Source organism: Varroa jacobsoni, unplaced genomic scaffold, assembly GCF_002532875.2.
Source record: "Varroa jacobsoni isolate VJ856 unplaced genomic scaffold, vjacob_1.0 scaffold_1400, whole genome shotgun sequence".
NCBI classification, from domain to species: domain Eukaryota; kingdom Metazoa; phylum Arthropoda; class Arachnida; order Mesostigmata; family Varroidae; genus Varroa; species Varroa jacobsoni.
In genome coordinates this window covers 281465-304078 of record NW_019214302.1, presented here as the reverse complement: position 1 = coordinate 304078, position 22614 = coordinate 281465, and the positions used below count along the sequence as shown (strand labels likewise).

The 22614-nt window shown below is 38.6% G+C and overlaps 2 long non-coding RNA genes across 2 annotated transcripts; one reads left to right on the top strand and one right to left on the bottom strand.

The window, feature by feature from the left end:
- Nucleotides 1-9959: 9959 nt before the first annotated feature.
- On the top strand, nucleotides 9960-18884 carry LOC111269626 (uncharacterized). Its single transcript, XR_002685863.2, has 3 exons — nucleotides 9960-11023; nucleotides 11811-11883; nucleotides 18509-18884. It is a non-coding gene; the product is annotated as an uncharacterized LOC111269626 (long non-coding RNA).
- Nucleotides 14644-18515, bottom strand: LOC111269625 (uncharacterized). The gene is made up of 2 exons (XR_002685862.1): nucleotides 15290-18515; nucleotides 14644-14873 (listed from the first exon to the last, which is right to left on the bottom strand). It is a non-coding gene; the product is annotated as an uncharacterized LOC111269625 (long non-coding RNA).
- Nucleotides 18885-22614: the final 3730 nt, after the last annotated feature.

Sequence of the window (22614 nt, the reverse complement as noted above, 5' to 3'; positions counted from 1 at the left end):
CTGACTACACAGCTGAACGCGATTCAAAAGAATTATCAGCATCCGAACAAGTACACGTACCTATTTTGTTGAGTCGACAGGTAATTTATCAGCGGCCTGCAATCCTGCCTGAAATCGGATCATTTGACCGCTAGGCCAATGTTTGGACACTTGGTTTATTTTGAGAGAAAAAAGAAGGTTTTGCGCTTATGAATACGTATTGATTAAGATGGCTATGATCACTTTAGTTGACGTCTTATATATATGTGTTCAGTTTAAAAAGCTACTTTTAAAACAGGCCTATTGAATAACTCCCAGCTCTATTACCATTATTTTTTCACGTATCGGTAAACGGACGTTACCATATACTGTTCAACTGGTAAATTTAGATCATTTCAGTAGTACCATTCAGAGACACATCGACGACTACCACGAAACAAACAGACTAGAACTTGCTCCCTATAATAGGCTAACGAAAGATCTTCTACACCAATGTGGAACAAATCTTCGTTCATTTAATCTATTTAGATGCGATAATACTTTGGCGTTTACGGGATAAAAAAAACACACAAAGATGCAATGAATTTTTGCCGCAATGGCTTTTCGTAGCTTTCTTCCATTGCGTTTGTTCTCCTAGCACTTCTCCTTAATGCGGATGTGATGGAGCTTGTGCTAGATGTTTGTAGTCAAGTGTCCTGATAACTGCGAAGCCTTTTATCGATTCCGATGACAACAGAGAGCGCTTCTATACATAGGTTAAACAGTCTTTTAACTTTAATGTACCGAGTATATAAAGTTCATAAACGATCTTTAGAGCGAACAGACACTTTGAACTGCCACGGTGCCTATTTGACTAAAAGAAAGCGTGAAAACGTTTTCAATCTCTATTAAAAATCGTATTTGCCTGTCGAAGTTGTATAGAACTCTATACATTTATATATATAAACTTTCCTTGAATTAAGGTATGAGCCTTACATCACGAAAACGTTAGGTTTGTAAAGTAATCACAATGCTCGTATCGTGCACGTATGCGGGTACTGGGGTTCGCTATCCGATTATATGTAAAAAGTGTTCTCAAACGAAACAGACGCTTCATGGAACAGCGCAATAACTCAATACCAGAGCTGACATGGATGTTGTTCATAATACTACAGCTAAGGTAAGACCTCCATTTCTGCGTTTTATTTATTTGTTTTGATTTATTACTGTGTTAATCCATCAATATTGTGTTTTGACGGTTGAGCTATTACTATGGGCCATTCCGATCTCATAAATCTGGACCACCTCCCAGTGTTTAATACATTTACAACAGGTTGTCGACAGTATCTCGCAAACTATTATAATTTTAGTCGTTATCAAGAAACAGTGCACTGATAGTAAATATCGGTCGACGAAATTTTAGGCTTAAATTATCAAGCAAGACTTAACGTTAAACCCAGTAAGTTCGACAATTATACCGTAGCAATCTGATCAAGTGGCCTGGTCCACAGAACGGTGGAGTATCCGATTCATACTTGGGATTAGCATCGAGACAGCACAGAAATGGCATTGTCTTATAATGCATGCGCAAACAAGCACGGTCTCTTTATCTTAACATTGTGTATAATAGGTATTCTACAAGTTAACACAAGTTTCAACAAGGTTAACCCGCGAAAAGGCTGATTTAATGTTGTATTTATACTGCGAAAATATGACTAACAAACAAAGCAATTGAGCATTTATTCTGTTCTAATATGTAAGATTCGGAAACTATATCCGGACCTTTAAATGTTGGTAGATTATTACTTTCAATTAATCGGGCCTGGGGCCTGTACATTTTATTAATTACCAGATATACGGATAACGTAACTCGAGATACGAGACTACTGCATGAGGCGCGCCAAGCACTATAGTTAATTTCCTTTATAAATAACTATATGAATGTAGCAATTTGCTGCAACAGCCGATAGAAAACTTATCCTCTCGCGAACAGAGGTACCCAGGGGAAATCACCGTTGTTATGTCGTTCCTGAAACGTTCCTTCTATACAAACGCTGTGTTGTAGTTCTTGATCGATTCAAACCAGTCAATTAAGTAACTCATTATCTGTGGGAGCGGTGTTATAATACTTGTTTATGTAGAAGTCTAAAGTCTGTGCAGCCAGTGCTAAGTTAGAAATTATAGATTATATATTCTCTCGTACAGTGGTTGACTTGATTGCATCTTATATGACTTACCTATCTGGGCAGGGGCATGGACGGACCCGTTCCAAGATGTAACTCACCGTGTAGGATTACACACGCTCCCATCTGGGCAATCTAATTTCAGGCGCAGTTAGCCAATAGGCAAAAGGATCGTTACAGCATTTGCACTAAATGTAAGTTATGTAATCACAAAATCACACGGATAATTAATTATTGTTGTTTTTTTTCTTTTGCGCTTCTCTTGTGAGAAGTTGATATATACTACTGCCTGCGCTATTGTTCCATCGTCGTACGCAGTTAGTTAGGGGACACTTTAGTTGGGAGACCGACGATTCCACTGCCCTTCTCTTAAAGCTAGCAATTTGGATATACCACTTTCGCATGGATATTTTTTGTACAGTTTATATAGTTTTCCTACTCTTTCCGACTTTTTTATGCACTGTTCTTTGCATTTGGCTTTTATTACGCACTGCTGTAAATATATTTTAATATATTATATATAATAATATATTTTATTTAATGTACGGCACTGACTGAATATATTTTACTACACAAATAAGTCTGGCCTTAAATGTAAAACGCCACACGAATGCGTAAAGTTAACGGTGATAAATAATTCAACTTACGAAACGAAATCATGGATTAAAATAAACGCACGTAACATACGCTGTTACTGTGCACTTTTTCCCCACTGGATTTACCTTTGGATTGAAAAAGCGGCTACCGGTAAGTGCCTACTTTTTTTGATAATTCCTTAGGTAAGGAGAAATAGGTATTGGCCTCCGTTAGCCGAATCTGTAATATCCAGAGCCCCTTTGCTATTAGCGTTACTCGAGGTCAGCTAGAAGTCACGTACGGAATGTTCGACTTACTTACATACATAATTCTCGATTCAACCAGTTCACACTACCAACTTCGAACCGTACAAGTTATAATGAGAAGAGCTGATGCTCCACCTTGATAATATTCTTTCCCATTTCGAGGCCACTAGGTCGAATTCGTGCCCGCACAGACTAGTGCGCTTTTCCACCTATCAATTGGATTTCTCGAGGCATTTCCAAATTTATATCCAGATGTTCAAATGAAAAGCAAATACGGGCAGTGCCAAAAGCCGATGTACTTAACAGTCCACTCTGGCAGGATATTTAGCGACTGCTATGATTATACGATACTCTGAAGTTTTTGGCGCAATTGACTCGGGTGCGAGGCAAGCGTTTATCTAACATTGGTTCCTTTCGATTTTTCATAATCGTAAAGCTATTGCTTCTATAATAAGTCTGTATGTCACAACAAATTATCACAAGTACTTCTTGTTTGATTCATCAAGATTTGACGCGAAGGCTATTAAGATCTAGAGCTTTGTCAAAGTAGTCTGTCAGCTTTCAATGCTGCTTCTCCATGTCTGTTCTTTGTCCTACTGCTAGATTTGTCCGTTATTCGTGTCATAGTAGTGCTAAAACCTATTCTAAGAGCTTTATTGAGTACACGATGGTAAGGCACTGAATATCTGTGGCCTATGGCTGCATCCGTTGTCTGCTGCACTCTTGTAATTGGATGAGTAAGACGTGTGCATCTCCGTCATGCTCCATTATTGCTTTTACGTCGGTACACGTAGCCGACGTTAGTTTTAATTGGCCCATGTAGCAGACTCTCATTCTGTAACGTAAGGTAGCTCTTCAATTTTCATTGGTAACCTGGATATTGTATCCGCCTTACCGTGATCACAGGCACCTCAGTACTCGATAGCGTACGTAAATTGGAGATCAAATGCATAACGTTTAAAGTGTACTGCTGGAAGAACTAAAATATCCTTTTTAGGAATATGAACTAAAGTGGCTTGTGGTCCGTCGCCATTGAAAACCTTATCCCATGAAGGTACATCATTGGATACAAAACAAAAAAAACAAAAGTTTTATATTCAATACTATGCAAAGTATCTAGCATTCTATTGTCCAGCTTTGCTTCTCAGATCAAAAGCTATAGATCTCTCGGTTTAATTCGACTAACGATCAGAGAAGGGGACTGTAAAGTAAGGCATTCGATTCGAGGACTATTGAAAACAAGTAGATTCTGGTAAAAAGATCCTTGCATTTATTTCCTCGTCTTGATAAAAGCATGGCTGTGTGGGTAGCATCTCACAGTGGTTTTTGAGACATCATCGAAGCGTGATACAAGGAGAGCGAAGAACTGAACGATTTTTACATAGAAGGAAACAACTGACCTATTGTATTTGGTGTGAGAGTTACCGTTAGAGTTTTTAAAAGCGTCCTAAAATTTTATGAGCTGAATCCACAGAGTCGTACCTCACGTTGTATGGACTGATAGGCTTCCGGATTCTGAAAAAATAGTACCTGTGGTGTTTACTCAGTTAAACAATGCGGAATATTTCATACGCATACTCCAGAAATGTAACATACATTTCTAGTATTTATCACAAGATACTGATGGATCTGCTACTTTCTCGATTGATGCATACACATGGGTTAAAGGTCCCCATGATTATAGTATTTCGCGTCACCTAGTTTTTCAAATTATCCTGTGAATCTGTTCCTATAAATAAAGTAACTTGTCGATTATCGCTTTAAAATCAGCGCAGAAGCACACGGCTTTATCTGAGTTTTTTTAGACGACCGGACAACGCCCGTCACTACACATTATAAATTTCGGTATTTTTGTGCATGTCTTGTTTCTCAAAGCGTACAAAATTTAACCATAGCGAGTTTAGTAAAATGCAGCTTTGGGTTACTGTGAAGGTGGGGATCATTAGTAAAGGTATTTGCTTCTAGGTAAAGGATCTTGGGCGATGTGTTTTTCCGGACGTTCTGAAACAGTCATAGTGTCTTTTACGGCGGATCCTGTTGACATTTCGAGTTAATGCAGCTGTTCATGTACTACACACTGACCATATTCATGTCCACACCACAGAAGAAATTTTGGACAATTTGGTTAATATTACGTAATTATATATTTATTATTTTATTTATTATTATAATTACTACGTAACAATAATAATTACGTAATACCTTAACGTATCACTGTAACGTTAGTAATACCATTGGAACAAACGAATTAACCACATGCTCCGATGACATAGGGCCGGTGGGTGAAGTGGAAAGTCCTAAATATTAGCAGTTTTTTTGTGAAAGTACTGAGGAACATTTTTACATATTTTCATCTCAAGGGCTGCAATTAAAGCCTAGTGGCAAAAAAAAAAACCTGGTGCAAAAAAAAAGCTAATGCCGTCTAAATAAAATTGTTTCAAGTTATATCTTATAGTTATGTACCGTTTCGCTTATATCTTTAAAATTGGATTTTGATCAACTTATATGCCACGTTTTTTTCGACAGTTCAAGCATATGAAGTTTTTAAATGGGAACTTATGCCTTCGATTGCTGCAATAGTAGCAACTTGTTTAGGATTTTCTGTTATTGCTTGATCGTCGTCTATTTGCTTGTTATCTAAAATACCGTTGAAGCTTCAGAATAAGCTCTAGTTTAATCTGTCCAAGTGTACCTTGTTGCATATAGACTATAAACCTGTGCGCTATTCTTAATGTATGAATGACTGTTTAACACGTTTTTGATTGTTGAGGGACCGATAGGTTGGAAACCCTTCAAATAAATCGTCTCTTAATTACCCTGCGAGTAACCTTTAATTTTGAGGTTTTTTAGGCACAACGGTGGATTCTTTAACAGTCCTGTGTTGTTTTTTTCGAATAATTCGGAGTTTTCCCGAGAGACTTATAGCATGTCTCTTAAACTGATCCGCCAAAAAGAACACTTAATTATTAAAGACTATGTAATTAAGGGCCACTCCAATTTTTGTAGCAGCGGAGCCAGTGACGACTCTTGTCTGGATGTCTCTCCTATTGTAACTTGCGTTAGCTGGCATGATCTAGGACTGTTAATAAATTATTCAGGCTCTTGCCTTACCATGTGTCTTTGTAGTGTTGGAGAAATCTATAGTAGTAAGTAATTCATGCCTCTATATTTCAATTAAAGATTTTGTGCGTTGTGCTTGTAAGTTGATCAATGTCTTAAGGCTCAAAAAGCAGCTCCCTTTGCGGTATCCACTGTTTGACAGTTTCTTCAAAGTGCTCGTTCCCGCTTAACTTTCAATATGATTTCGTTGTATCATTTAGACTCGGCAAATCTATCAAGTAGAATAGTTATATAAATCACGAGGGTGGATTATATTACTTCATATAAAATATAACATTTTTTCGTTGTTTGCCGATTAATATATGGAAAGCTTTAACTAGGGTACATCTTCTAAGAAATACAACAATTTGTTAACTCAGAAATTTAATCCTTTCAAGATTTAAAGTGTTCTCCAGTAAACACAGCTAATATGTAAAGGGTCACAATGCAAAAACTCATTTCAAGCAATAGGATTATGTGGATATGCGCCTTCCAGTCTTCCAGTAAAACCCGCAGTCTCGAACAGAGTTGGACACGAACTTTACGGTACTACTTCGGGCGTTCCGTGTGTAAATTAGGCTCAACGGAGGATTTGTCATTTTTAGTCGACGTTGTTGCCCATCTACAGAAAATATAGACATGTAGATCTCAAAGGTTTATCAGGCTGAATATGTTATTTGCTCTTACATCATAAATATACATGACTAAATATCGTAACGGATAATCCAAATAACTGCGGTGGCTTCAGAAAGATTCTATGGTAGTACATTTTTTCAGTGTTTGAAACGCAATTGTTCTCACCGTGGATCTACGTACGAAGTTACTGTCAGACAAAAAAGAGGCCAAATATATTTTGCCTTAAGCATCTATAAAAGTCTAACCTAATTTAAATCTAACCCTAAATTGCTTAAACGAAAATTTGCCAGGGAAATCGGTTTTGCAGATCGTTGCCATTATACCATTAGATGACATGTACACAAAGTTTACCGAGTTTTATCGATTTGATTGAACTGAATATTGTTGCGTGTTCCGCTATATATCGGCTTGTACATCGGTAGCGACCGTAAAATGGTTAACTGGTAATTCTATCAAGTTCATCTTATCGTCTTGCTTACTCCGAGTCCCTAAAAAATACGTAAAGCTTATAAGGCGATCAATGATTCTCATTACTTTGCTTGGCTAATGAATATGCGTATTCGAAATACACAAGGTTATAGCGTTGCCATCACGAGCTCGTCGAAGAAATCGCATACATCTATCCATTAATTAGAATAAGGATTTTATACAGTAGTCGACCATTGAATAGACGTAGAAATTTAAATTTCGAATGGAGACCTAAAATTTATTCTTAATGTTTCACAAAATAGGTCGTGAACAAGAAATTGTAAGCAGTTGTCACAACCTATAATCATACGTATGATGCAGCAAGATCTTTCTCGATAGATCTATGTGGTTCGTACGGCCAGTGAACGAAAGATGGGAAACGGCGTAGCCGCAGTCATGACATATGGTCACCTCAACATGCACCGCACTAATAAATGAATGATGACCGTTTCTGGATTTAACGCTGAGTTTTCCTTAAAGTCAGCGATATATGATGCACTTTCTCTTTGCAGCTCACTCAGACATGATCTGACCTGATCAAAAACAAGCATTTTTGAGGCAGATCATTGAAATGAAGCTTCGACCTTATTATTATTGGGTTGCAGTGCGACCCGTTATTTCCAGTTAGTGAGGGCTCTTTCGAGAACTGCTGCGCTACTATTATTAGCTGCTTATCCATTAGCATCACATAACTTAGCTAGTAACTTTCATTATTAATGTCGCCCTGCAATGTGGTTAGTAGTATCCGTCAAAAGCGTCCTTGAATCCATATATTTGAAAGAAAAAGGAAATACCCTCAGCCCACTTAAATGCATCATGAGCTGATCGATTAATCAACTTTAAGTATATCCGACCTGAAGATACACCTTTTGCAGTCAACTGATTTCTGCTATCTTCTACTTACTTCGATCTAGATTTGCCAGTTTTACAAGTAGATCAATCTTTGATAAATAGGCTTATCCAAGGTAAATGAGGCCATCTTACGGCAAATAACTGACCCACTGTAGAATGAAAATGAATAACTTCGGGAAAATCCTTCAGTTATTACAGGCACGTATTGTGTTTATTGTTGCGATCCCTGGTCAGCGGTAAAAAAGCATCCCCTAAGATGAGAGTTCAAGGCTGTGCGGGATGATATCTTGGTATAAAAAAAAGAGATAATCTCAATCGACTGAGTCTGGGATATAAGCAGTCTTAGATTTTTGCGGGCTCAGTTTTAATTGTCAACAAATTTCCTCCGTTTCGCGATGTTAGGTCCGGCGAAGGGAAGAACTAATTACGAATACATACTAACGAATTCTGCTATTTATTCCTCAATCATATATTGATGCATCTACAAAATGCGATAGCCAAATATGCATTGACCGGTACATGGAACTGGAAAACTAGTTTGCCTTGTTTATAGCATAGTATCAACGTAGACCCTTTAGGGAGGGTCCAAGTCTTTATTTCTGATCTCTGCCTTCTGTATTTTTTATTAATTACTTTCAAAGGGCTGTATTTTATATAAATATATTGACTAACTCGAAAACAATAATAAGAGTTTAGTGTGCAACATTCTTACATGTATACCACGCGAACATTTCCAAAAATATTGATCGATTTGGTTTTGACCTGATTATATTATACGAATGTGTGCTTCGTTGATATTTCTTGGCCAATGGCTTGAAGTCAAACCGATCCCAGCAGAACGCCAGTAGAACAACATAGCAAGCTATCGTGTTTTCGTCGTAGTATCCTGAGTAGTTATTGAAACGATGATACTCCTGCAAGTGTCGACGCGCTATAAATACAACAGCCCCGCCACACAAAGTAATAGCGCCCGAGGTACAGGGATTTTATTATATATATATATTATTTTGTCCTTTTTTATGTGATCATTTTGTTGCTTACCCGACAACATAAAAGAAACCCCTTCAGCTGTTAGTGCTTTCAAATTTGCTAATACTATACAGGCCGTTTCTCCGTAAGAGGTGCTGATCATCAGCTTAGTAAAACATGCGTTGTCACTCTGTTCAGGGAAGTATCGAATTCCTATTATAAAATAGGTTAATGACGATCTTCTGGAAGATTCGTTGGACAATAAACTTCCGCAAACTACAAATCGCACTTACCTTTACCGAACGTAACCATATAGTTATTCGTTGAATGGTCTTTGTATAAACAGATATGTATGCGTACAGAGGTATAGTTTTGATGTTTGGTAATATCTATAAAAAAAAAAAGTATGGAATCCAATTCTCAACGTGACGCGGTGTCCATTATGGAGGCATTTTGATATATACGAAACATGCATAACTTCGTGCTGTTTTTTTGAGCTCACCGTCCACTTTTGAAATTACACAGTGTATAGAACATTGGCATAGCATCTAGCAGCAAATCATTACTAGCTGATTGTTTTGACATCTCCTTGACAAGCCATCGGCTATGTCGGATTGCTCAAAAGACGTTGCCACGCTAGCAAATGAAGGCATTGTAAAATCTGAGATCCGAGTAAAGGTTGCACGAATAAGTCGAGCGAAATCTTCAATTTGGTACACATGAAATAATCGCCGAGATGTAGGCAGACTGAGTCTACGTTTTTTACTCCGAATTATCTAGATTTAGCTATGATCTAAGTTAGTATGCGTTTGTACTGTTGAATTCTATCGTATTTTTTATTCGGTGACGCAAATAATAAAAAATTTCCTTAGTCCCACTATGGGGATGGCAATAGGTACAGAATAGAGAAGGTCCCTGAACTGATATAGGGGCAAATGATTTGAATGGTCTGTCAATTTCTACCGGCAGAAGCGCGTCAACTTTAGTAATCCTTTGAAAGTACATCTTAGGACCAGTTCCGATTCTCAGAAATAATTCAAATATACTAAGATCATTCTTTTGAACGAGCAGGGCCTCTGCGGGACCTAGCTGTGGTGCCGTATGATAAGCGAATCATTAGAGGCCTGCATTGAGCGATTCTGGCCATAAAGATTTTGTGCATAAATGAACAACGTGTTCTCATGATCCGACAAGTCAATAGAAGATAGATTCTGATTTGAATTGGCAACGCGCGATTTGTCAGTAAAGTTCGTGCATAATAACCCGTGTAGGTTCGACGCGAAAGACAAATCGCAGCGTATCGACATCATATCAATCGGAAATTCAGGAGCTGGTAGGAGCAGGTCTCAGCGATTTTTCGCTGCCTACTGCTAAAATAGTTTGACGCTTTATTGAGAGGTTTAGCATAGCACTATTACATGTACCATTGGCTACCGTGCTTCCACCACTAGTCCAGTTCGTCTTATTACCCATAGAAAATTGTTGAATTTGAGAGCGCACAGATTCACAATGATGAATCTTTCTTAAGCACTAGTTACAATATACATATCATGCTGCAAATGGGATTATTTTTAATGGGAATATTCCGTCGCAATTTTTTTATACCAATCAAGAATCACAGGGCGGTGGAGATAGTGCGGTACGAGTTTTGAAATGAGTCCCCGTCCATTGGCTTTGATATACGAAACATAACAAACTGCTTTAGATGTTCGTCATCTTTTTATTTCAGAAACGCAGCCAGATTTTTCAACGGATAAAGGAAAGTACTGCAACATACACATAACGAACAGTGTATTGTCTCGTAGGAAACGCATTGTCGAACAAGCAACGAAACAAGATTAAGGGAGACCGACTACAAAAATAACACCGACAAATACCCTCTACGGATTTGTTTCGATGTACGAATCGTCCCAGTTTTCCACCGGATGGCTCATAACATAGGACTGCGACAAACGGCATCTGGAAGCAAATACAGCCGAGATCCTCTTGGCACTGTCGATTCTTGTTAGGATTCAGGTAATACCCAAGTTGTGTATTCCATCAGTGGGAATCGGCTTGCATGTTACACGACGTGGTCAAACAATTTTTCATCAGGAAGGTTTTATTTCCCTGAAATACGAGTTAGACTTAAATTCATGACGATACGTAATACTGATTACTTCGGCTGCAAAACGACTAATAGCGCCAGCTCACAATTTAACTTCATGTAAATTTTTTGACATGCATTTGTACTGGCCAATCGTGTGTCTAGTCGTAATATTTTTGATTAGGTGCCAGCGATTCTGTGCAATTTAAAGTTACAAAAATTTAATAAAGACGCGTACTAGACCTGGGTTAGGCGACGTTTAGCGGAAATGTTGGCTTGTCAGCTGTAACCTGCATGGGGTTCCCGTATTAAGAGCGAATATTAAGCGCGAAACTTTCATCACCCGTATAGAAATTTATTTTGCCAAGTGTATTTGCTACTGCTGCTGGTTTCTGAGTACAGAAGTAGTCATTGCGATGGATGGACATCATAGAAAATGGCCTTGATGGATAGGATACCCTGCCCTTCGTGAGATGTTGGCGGCCGCGAGCTACCGCTATAACATAAGTTAACCGCATACATTATTACTACACTGCGAGTATTTTACAATGATTATATGATAATTTTTGTGTGTCGTTTGATAGAGACGGTATTTGTAGGACACTGCTAGAGGCCAAGCGGAGTTTTTTGGAACGTTTTTACTACCTGTGCTAGTTGTTAGACACAGGAGAGAGGCATAAAAACAACCGTACGTATAGCAGTAAGCTTTTCTTACAGTGGACTGGTGGTAAGCGCGTTTCGAGGCGTGTGCGCTAAGAGATATCAGCGCAAATTCACTCCAGATTCTAATGTAAGTATGTTCTTAATTATTATTAGATTCCGATATAATTATGAGAATGTTAGCATACAATTAAAATCGTTTAAAATTTGAAGCTTCTGGGGTCGGGAAAACGCTTATTGAGCCCAGTATAGAATTCCGTTAAAGCAACTTGTCAATAAGTGAAAAAGTTTCACTGAAACACAATAGCATTCGTATAAAGTATGCAAGTTTATTAAAAATCGTTAATCGTCATTAGCAATTTTGTTTGGTTATGCGTTTAATATTTACAACAACGTAAATTATATAATATGGTAACTGAGTCACCGGTGAAGTGAATCGGTAAAGATAAGAATTGCCTCAAAAGGATAAGGATTTATTGATCGCTATCGCTTCATCTGCCAAGTTGTGTTAATTATCACAAAACGATCACCAATTATTTAATAAGCGTTCTCTCGTTTTGTCGTGCTTAAAAAGCTACAACTATTTTTCTTCAAGGTCGACAATAAAAGGTCTTACGAGGAATAAGCCGTGACAAACAGCAATATAATTATTGGTTAAAATAAAAAAAAGAAGGGAGAATTGTACCCTGAATGTTTTGAGATGTATAATCGAGATGGTTTCATGACTGCAGATCGTAAGACGTCCTACTGATGTTGCAGTTACCACGAGCGTGAATTTTGACGTATCAGTATACGGAGACAACGCAACAAAACTCCCCAGAATACCACCATCTCAATTAGGTTCCCCGTCCACAGACTTATGTTTATATAGCTTTCCATTTAGACCGTGTGCAGTTTGCTAACAAAATGATATGGGAAAGGCAAAACTAACCCAGAGCTGTCTGCAAGTTTCTGAAATTTGAAGTTTCTGAACTTACTTTAAATAGTATTATTCGCTCAAATGTTGCTGTAATGCAAACTAATACTAAGCAGTGTTAATAATCCACCTCTCGCTCGGTGGTGCCGAGAACGGTTCCTAGAAAATTAGAATGTACGCATGGTCAGTTGTGTTAATCAGACCCGAGGCTCGAAGCAAAAGCCTTTCCCACAAGGTAAACTCTGTTCGCTTGGCAACGCCAAAGAGCTAAGTACCCTGCATGCTTGTTAGTAATTACCGCGAGAAAATTGATTGACAGGGATGTCCGCATTGAGTAGAAAAAACCTTTACTCTGCTAAATGAATATTGAATATGTCCAGAGTCTGACGCCCTAACCATATGTCTCATCGACGCTACGGCCAATGACGTATATGAATGTATCCAAACCGAAAGAACGATTTGATCTATTATAAGCTAACGGTCATACTGAAATTAATCGATTGAAATAATTATCTAACACACGGCTTTACTAACCTGTATACTTTCGTACTACGATTATACGTGTGCAGGAAAATGTGGCCAACGGAAGTATGCTAGCAGGCACGCAATTATCTTGCAATTTCTAGCACATTAAATCTGTCTTTATATAACGTGCTTAACTAAATTAAGCAGATAATATTTTGGCGCAAAAACGTTCGACGCATACTTCGTTCAAGGAAATGATTTATGCCTCTAATAGTACCTTAACGCACAGTTCCTTGAAATAGGTCCTAACAGTGTTGTGAAATGAACCTCGCTATGTATAGTGAGTATTCTTCTTCAGATAATACAGGCATGACATTTCCTGCGGTTTACGCGATGGTGCCAGCCTACGATACAATGGGTCGGAACGATAGGTTGAAGATGAATGAGTTGAGCCGCTGAGAGTAGCTGCCTTGGCAATTTGGCTAGTCATGCTGGAACGTCGTAAGTAAAAACCTGCCGAGTGGGCCCTGTGCAGACTGCATCTGGACTTTACCTGGGTAGTCGTCAATCACAAAGGGCAGCAGACATAAACAAGCTCGACCTAATACGTGGAGCTTGTATCTTAATAGCGGATATACCATGGAGCACAGATCATAAGACAATACAACTAATGGCCAAAAATGTCGACGAAAACAACAAGAACGAGCGCAGAAGAACCTAATCGAGATGCATAAAAACTCTTAGAGCAACACAACTGTGTACAGTTGCAAGTAATAGCACCGGCTTATCTTTAAGATCACCTATTGTTCTAGGATACAACGACAATGGACGAAGGAAAAACACAAGTGTTCATGTACTCGAACTCTTTAATGGACTCTACAACAAAGGAGAGAATGGCCAGTTTGAAGTGTGCACTTGGTACACTGATCCAAAAGAGCAATCTACGTCCATGTTAAGCGTGTCTTAGCCGCGCCAGAAATCAGAACTAATCACTAATTTACTTTTACCCCTCCTCGTGAAAACCGAAATCAGCGTATCTGAAGGATTATCGCCGTTCTTTCAGTGCAAAACGACACGTTAGTTTACTGCACTAATACAGAACAAAAAATTGCAAGTTCCAACGATATCCGTACTGCATTGTTGATCTATTATTTTTAAAGTCATCGAGGATCATCGACAGAACTGCTGCTTCGTAGAGCTCTGTCCCATAGCACGCTGCATGGTTACGCCTGCTAAATGTTTGATCTGCTTCAGGTTTCCTCATTGCAACTTATTTCTTACTTTAAGTAAGAAGTATTTATAGATACAACTGAGTCATGTGGAAATGGCGTGTTTTTGCTTAAAATCTGATCTCCTGGCAGTCCACCTATTGCCAGGATTTGCGCGGGCCCAAGCAGCTGCGGATGCGGGGATCGCTAACAAGTATCCAGCCGTAGCGAAGTGCATGTTGCTACAAAATGCTTACGCTGGTATGGGTGGCATCAACTGCTAAAGAAAACATTTTCGCCATACAGTAGATAAAGTCTGCAATTTATTTTCCAATGGTGCTGTCAGTGTCAATACGACACTCGAATGCTAACATATATAAGTGTAGGCCGCATATAGTCTGTCGAAATAATTCCCTTTGTCCGAGGCCTACGGTAGCTTAATGATACGCTCCCTTTGTGAGGCAAAAGATGAATTGCTATTGCAATCATTGTTGTTACACGTCAGGCAAAGTCTGTTTATTCCTTCAACACCTGCAAGCAGATCTAGCATCTAATGATTAACTGCTGGCTGTCAAATTTAATATTTGGGTATAAGGACATTACAATACATAATGAAATAGTTTGATTGGAAAATCTATACACATACAATAGATTTTTCAATCTAAAGCATTTAAGATATTACACGATGCGCTGATTTGGCCGTACCAACGAGCAAGTTGCGAGACGTAATACTAAGCTTATTTTCAAGAAATTTAATTATCTACAATACATGATATATGTATGCTAAAAATTGTCAAATCCGCGTTCGATGGTAAGCAGTTTGGCATCGCTAATATCCTTTACATTTGATATTCTTTAAGCAATAATAGGTCAACGCCTATTTTGAAAACAAAGCTGCAGAAGCAAATGGGAGACATCGTATTGTCTATGGGCCATTTCCATTGTACCTCTTAAATAGAACGATGCGTTGCGGGATAGAACAATTGCTGGATGACAAATTAGAGCACGTCCTTTAGGACCTCATTCTTGCAACTCACATTCACATTCGTTTCACTGTATAAGCTACATCTAGTGTGCAGTAGTCTTTCGTCGAAATTGGCCTTTTTTCGAATCAACTCCTGTTTTCGAAATTGGCTTCGGTTTAGCCTGTCAAAGAAAGTCTTTCCTGAGCATAGAACACAAGTCACAATCAGTTTCGTCTCGCCCAGTTACAAATTGTCAAACTATATATCTTAGATCTGCATCTTTAAAGCACTATGTGCTGTTTTGGCTTGCACCCGCAAACGCATTTGAGCAGACGAGCTTTTTCCACAAAAGGTTCACTGGATTGACAGCGCCGATCGGCCGCTCTGGCTACTCTACGAACATACTGTTCTGGTATACCTGAACAACAGACTCTTCATGCAAATAGGACAAACATGTAGCTTAATGCATTTAATAACAGCTGGTAGTACGAGTACAAAAGAGTCACTGTCTGTTATCCCTTGAAGGAAAAAGCTGTTTGACTGACTAGAGAATCAAATGAAGCAAACAGAATAATTTAACTTCTGTACGTTCCGTTAGACGAGTTAAACGTACGAGTTAGAAAATAACAAGTAGCAGTAGAAGAGGAAACAAAATCGCCGAAAAATCGCAAGGTTCAGGTACAGGGCAGTGCGTTTGTTCTATTCAGTGCACAGGGGACCCATATGCTGTTGAGGTATCGCCACAATGGTTCTGTAGATAATCTGTTGTGATAATAATGCCCGAATCGCCCCTATATAGATCACTGTGATAATCCACTTTGTGAAACTATCGTCGGAAAGGTGGACAGCTTTGGGGAGTCGATATGGATTCAAACAATCGTTTAATCGTTCTGTCAGTCTTTCACACACGTTTTGTTGTCTGCTTGTTGACAAGCTTAGTGACACACATTTTTATTCAGAAGCTATATGTAAGGCGTGCATTGGGCAAATAATGCTATAATCAAGTGGGCGTGAACTAGTTCCAAGTTTTGATATGGCAATGTTCGTTGTTTCTGAAAACCGGAACAGTTTCCTCTGTTCAGCTTAATATTTAGCATCCGAATTTTATGAAACGCTCAATAGAACGTAACAAAAATCACCTATCGATGGAACTTTGTGATGTATCTTAATTCTAGTAGCTTCGTCTTGGTGTCGTACTTTTGAATGCTTTTTCGCAATGCGTTCTTGCGCAAGTTTTACAACTTGTTTGAAAGCGAATTTATTTATTTATACATTTCACATAGTTTGTGTAGCACATAGTACCGGCTAATGAATATTACTATGCAACATATGTCATAAAAAAATTATTACAGGGAGTTTACTCATATATAAATAAAATTTTGATAACTGGTACTCCCTAAGGGTCATACGTACGGATCGTTTATATGCATCTGCTTATTTATTAGATCTCCACATATGGGCTGTGATTTTCATTTGCAATGTTAGCAAAGCAGAGTTAAGTGATAACGTTGAAATTTATGGATGTGATCAAAATTCTGTTTTCCGAAATTCTGGCCGTCAATGATGATAAACTGTTTATGCAAATGTAGTTACGTAATTTCAATTTTAAACGATAATAAATTTAATTATGCTGCGCGCACCCATCAACTAACTTCTCCGCAGAAAATTTGCTTGACCTTGATTGTCGTCTTCCAGTTTACGAGGCGCATGTGAGGGGCGTCTGCTATGCGCGGTTAATGCGAATCTCTGGCGAGACCACAACTAACAAATATGGTAGCGGTCGCGCTAGTTCAAATTTTAGCGTACGAAAAGGATATTATCAAAAATTAATGATCAGAAAAATAGGGAATTGAAGAAATAAGGAAATTATTATGTTTAAGGTTAACAGCGGTTTGTTTAGTTGCTATGCCGTTTTATAGGTCTGTTAGAGAAACCTCGAATAAGTCCAGCAAGACCTGTGCCGGCTAGATCTCTAGTGGGGACAGATCCTAGCTTTTATATCTAGACAGAGGTGATTCCGGAAAATGTTAGATAATAATATGAAATGATATATGGATATGCCTGTTGCAAGTTCGTTCATAGTAATAATGGTAATTCAAATAATTTATTATCTAATTACCATTATTATTATTTACGTTAGCTTTATATTATTCGACGGAATATCAGCTATAGCTTACACAACAATGTAAATTCAATATGTGCATGTTCCTATCCGAGATAAACTAAACATCAAGATAATCTTTGTCAATGGAAAACACGCCTTGCGTACTTTCAGTTTTCTTTGGTGTTTAAATTTAAAATAAAAAATAAAAATTTTACTCTACCCATTGGATTCATTAAGATCGAGATGCACATAACAGATCCTGACGTGGCCCCAGGCGAACCGAGTAGTACTTATTATCCTTCGCATTTTTTTCACAAATCTCGAAATCTTTTTCTGGACGAACGCGAAGATTCGTTAAGCTATTTACTAGCGGACCAGGGCTACTCCTTCCGGGCTTTCGAAGACCGAGTGGCGTCTTTCCCAGGATCCCTCCTTTTAGGGGATGTATAGAGTGCAAGGTTTTAATTATTTGAGCGAATATGTTTATAAATATATATTTGGATTTCTGGCTGAAAGACGAAACGCCGCTAGCTCGGGCCCCCTGCCACACAACACATTTAGTACAATGTGTGAATGCACATGTAAAAGATAAATATAAAATGTTATTTACAATATAGGAAATGCGGCGTGCTTCTGCATTGAAACTTACTGCAACTTGCTGCTTCAGTTCTTAACAGCAGGTTAGCAGGTAATTCAAGTTGTTCAAGGAGAGAACATCACCGAACTATAAGGTTGGTAGGAATGGTCTACCAACTTTTTTTTGGTATGCCTTCACCCGTGGTAGTCTAGTATGTAATGCATTTGCATGCTTACCTTAGAAACACGTTGTGGCATAGGTTCGAATCCGACCACAGACATACGATTCGTCTCGTGCTGAGAGCCAGCCGTCTGGTGGGATGCCACACAGGAATACCAGACGTGAAACACGAAGCTGAGAGGCATGTCTTCGATGAAATTATTGCTTGTACTGTATTAGTTTCGGTGCCAGATATAATTGTAATTCTTGGATCTGTTAATTAAGGCATAGTTGTCAAGTGAATTTGTTTGATATATAATGCACACTTTCAGCGTACAACTATTGTCATGTATCCGTTTAGGTTTGCGGAGAGCGATGAATATGATCTTGTGGTGGTCATCAACTTTCTGTTTTCAAAAGATATGGCAAATTCAGCTGAGTCGGTCTATGTGGTCGAGTTTTCACGCGAATGCTCTGCAATGTTAGCGACGGAGCCTTCATACGCCAAGTACTAATGCCATTAATCCTAAGTTAATTTCCAGCGTACGCTCTCGGCTACCGTTAGTGCAGAGCGATGTCACGTAAAAGGTCTAATGCGATCTAATGCTAATGGGCGACATGGTCGGCAGCTTAACCATTTCAAATGTCCTGGTTGTATCAGATGGACTGGTGGTCAGATACGTTTACCATGAACAATACATTGTCATACTAATCATATATGGCTGAATAAATTTTATACACTGTTTTGAAAACAACACGCATAATTTTCAATACTTACTTCTTGCCATCTACGTCACAATCAGTAAGGTAATTCCCTTGACAGAAATGAATCCGAATAAGCATAAGAGCATGCACTTTTCGACATCTATCTAATGAGACGGCAGGCTGAGTGCGATAAGAGTTTTTTTTAATTTTTATTGATGCGCCATACACTTGTCAGCATAACCAGAGAAAAAATATCCGCTGTTCCATTGAGGATTTTACTATGACCAACAGAGAAATCATTTTGCGATTGACATCTCAAGATGACTATCCAACCTTACTTTCTTAACACGCGCCTTTTCTCTATACACAGGGCTCTTGGTCTGAAAGCGGTGATTTCCTGATCTCGACGTCTTTGACAAACTTCTTTGCTTAACTCATATATTACGCGAATACACACGATTTTCCGTGAGTTCACTGTGCCTATTAGTTTCAGCGGGCTTATAGATGTTAATTCTCCAGCCCATAGTCAGAGAATGAATATTGTCCATCGAACGTCGTTACCCAGCAATGAAAATGATTGGATCCCTAAAATTAGTAAGTAACCATTGTTCATTAATCGACTATGATGAGGAATTGTACTTTCAAGTTTGAAACTGTAGGCGACATACATACCTTACACTGATTCCTCGCTCGTGCAATATGTATGATACAATTCCAGTACTATAAAACATCACAACTATATATAAATGTAATTTGCCTAACACTTCAGCTTGCGAAATTCGTACGAGGCTGAACATGAGCCGGGCATCTTTGTTCAGACTTCAGAGGTAAGGAAGATAGATGGTTCTTATATTCATGGCCTCATTAAAAATGTAATTTTTTTCCGGAATAGATTCAAGAATTGTCTTTCATTCTTCTTCGCTCTTTTAAATTTCGGAATGCGGCCAATCTTCGGGTCCATAGAATAGTTATTCGTTCGTAAACAGGACCCGTAGAACGTAGCCCCTTTTAGCTTGCGTATAGCGTGCCTTGATGAGTTAAGCTCATGTAGAATTAGATCGACGCCTGTCAAGCGTTTTGTCGTACTATGGATTTCCACACAGATTCAGACTAGGTAGCTTATATTTCACAAACTGACCGTATAAGCGTTCTAATTAGAACAGTTTAAGTCGAGTGTTGTTTACTTGTAGATTTTTTGAAGTGTTACAACTCTGCGCGTTTCTTTGCCTAGACACTTGGCAGCAAACTAAAATGATGAAGGTAGGTATAGAATCAAACAAGAAACGTAAAAATAATAACTTATAAAAAGTTTACGCAACGCCAATTCAGGAAGATGAAAGCAGGACAGTTCAGGATTGTTCGAGACACAACCTGATTAGACTTGCGAGGACTTTTGCGAGGAGAACATCAGCAGCGGATAAAATAATGTTACGCATCTACACATAGACATATACGAGGGTACGTTTCATGTCGTTAGGTTCCAATTATGTTTAAAATAATAATGTTAGATCTGATGAGGGACATTTCTTGTCAGGACAAATTTGGAATTTTACCGCGCGTGTGCCGTTGCAGCCAGAGTTCCATCCAATGGCTGTCAATGACAGCAGGACAACATTTGTGATTTTTCCAATGGCAGAGATTTTCCATGCTCAATTTCACTATGAGTTTCTTACTGAGCAAGCTGGAACGAACGATCTACAACAAAAATGTTATAATCTCATTAAGCGCATGATGAACTCTTCACCACTATGCTAAGTAATAGTACATTGTAATTAAGTCACGCAAGCTGGCGTGTGCGTGCGTCGTCTGCAGTACCTGAACCTGTGTTAGAACATTCAGGAGACTTTTGTAATATATAAATATACGTGGCAACCTGTTTATGATAAAATTCAAATACAGGTCAATCTCATTCGAAATAGTAAAACGGGATTTGTATTCGTTTAGGAGGAAGATGTATGCATATGTAAAATTTGTTGACCGATACAGTAGTTTAAATGCAAGAAAAATGTAATGGATGTTATTGGTACTTCCAGGCATCCTTGCTATACAGTTACCTGAACCCAATTGTGGTTTAAGCTTTTGAGCTATATGGTCGAGTTCTTGCAAAACCTCAGCTATAAAACATGTGGCCTTCCTAAAATATCCAACAGCCTTTGGGTGGACAGCTTGAGTTTAAAAGACTAGATCAAAAACTGTAGAAATCTAGGTAGCAATGAGGCAAACAAACGAATCGCAGAAATTTCTCTGAGATGGGGATATGTGTATGGGTTTTATAAAAAAGAGTGCGTTTATGTGAGTCACGCAACTCAATTCTTCTCAATTCTAAGACTGTTAGACCCTGTTAGCCCATTGAGTACAGACTAAGATGGTCGGAGAGCGATGCCAAGAGCACTCCGTATTGCTTTCTCAGTTGTCTGACTTCGGCAAAGAACAAAACAGAGAATGTAAAAAACCCTTGCTTCTAGAGTCTGAAATCGATATTAAGCAGAGTGAAATCATATCGAATGATACATAGGGGCCCACAAACAGTCAGGATACAAGCGACAAGGAAAACATGAAGAACGGAAGGACTTGTGTTCCCGCCTCATTTACTGAAACTAATAACTTACGACATTTCGTTCACATAAGTACCTTTATACTTTCTATTCAAGCAAACGATCTGCCATGCTATGATGTATATGAGAAGCACTCCAGCTCTGAAGAACAATCATTGTTGTAACGAAACAACGTCGAAAACATTACTTCTCTGGACGATCCCTCTTCTTTTCCGGCTTCTACGTTATTCATGGAAAATGCCAGCACATTTTTTCATTTCTTCCTGTGTTATCATACTTCGTCAGGCAAGCAAACATTTCGTTTATCAGATGTCTATCAATGAGGCATGATCATAGAATCCAGCAGGCTGATCCCGCTTATCGGGTTAAAACCGGACTATTTGCTGAAAGTGGCACTTTCTAAAGATACTGCAATACGTCTATACTTCCGACTTGGACGACGGATACGACAAACTGATATAGGCAGGAAGGACCGTTATGTAATCACAGGGCCTAAATCGCTCCTAGGTCCTTAATAATTATTCGCCTCCGCAAACGTCTACAAACAGTCAGAGACATCTACTATAGAAAAATCGTCTATTGCCCTTGTTTATAGCTATACTGAGGATCGTGAATGCATGAAAACCTAATCAATTACTTCGCAGGAGGCCATCAAGCTTCGTAGGATGTGCTGTCATGCAGCTGTAACAGCGTCCAATCCTATGATGCTTGGGTAATATGGCATATTAACGTATATCTTGGTATCTGAAAACCATAAAATATATGGCGTTTATTAGCACTAGGAGAGGCTGCCGACAGAATCAACGAGAATCTTTGACATCTCGTTTCCCATAGACATGAGGCGATAACGAAGCCAAGTACGTAAAATGGCCATATTATAGCTTTACGTTTTGACTACATTGTACATCACATATTTGTCAGTTGTTCCAAAAAAAAAAGTTTACAACTGAGATTTTAGACTCTTCGATGCGTTAGCGATCACCACGAAGGTAGCAGATAACGCCGTCCTTCGATGCACTCTTTATTTTGAAAACCGTCATTGTTTATTCTTTTATTTGATTCTTTACAAAAACATGCCCAATTGATCGTTTACGGTACGAGTTTGCTTCGGCGTTTGATTTACTGTTTTATAGTGTACCAATTCGGAGTACACTGTAAACTGCTGAAACCGAAATAATAATTCGTTGATAAAAATAATTAATTCGTT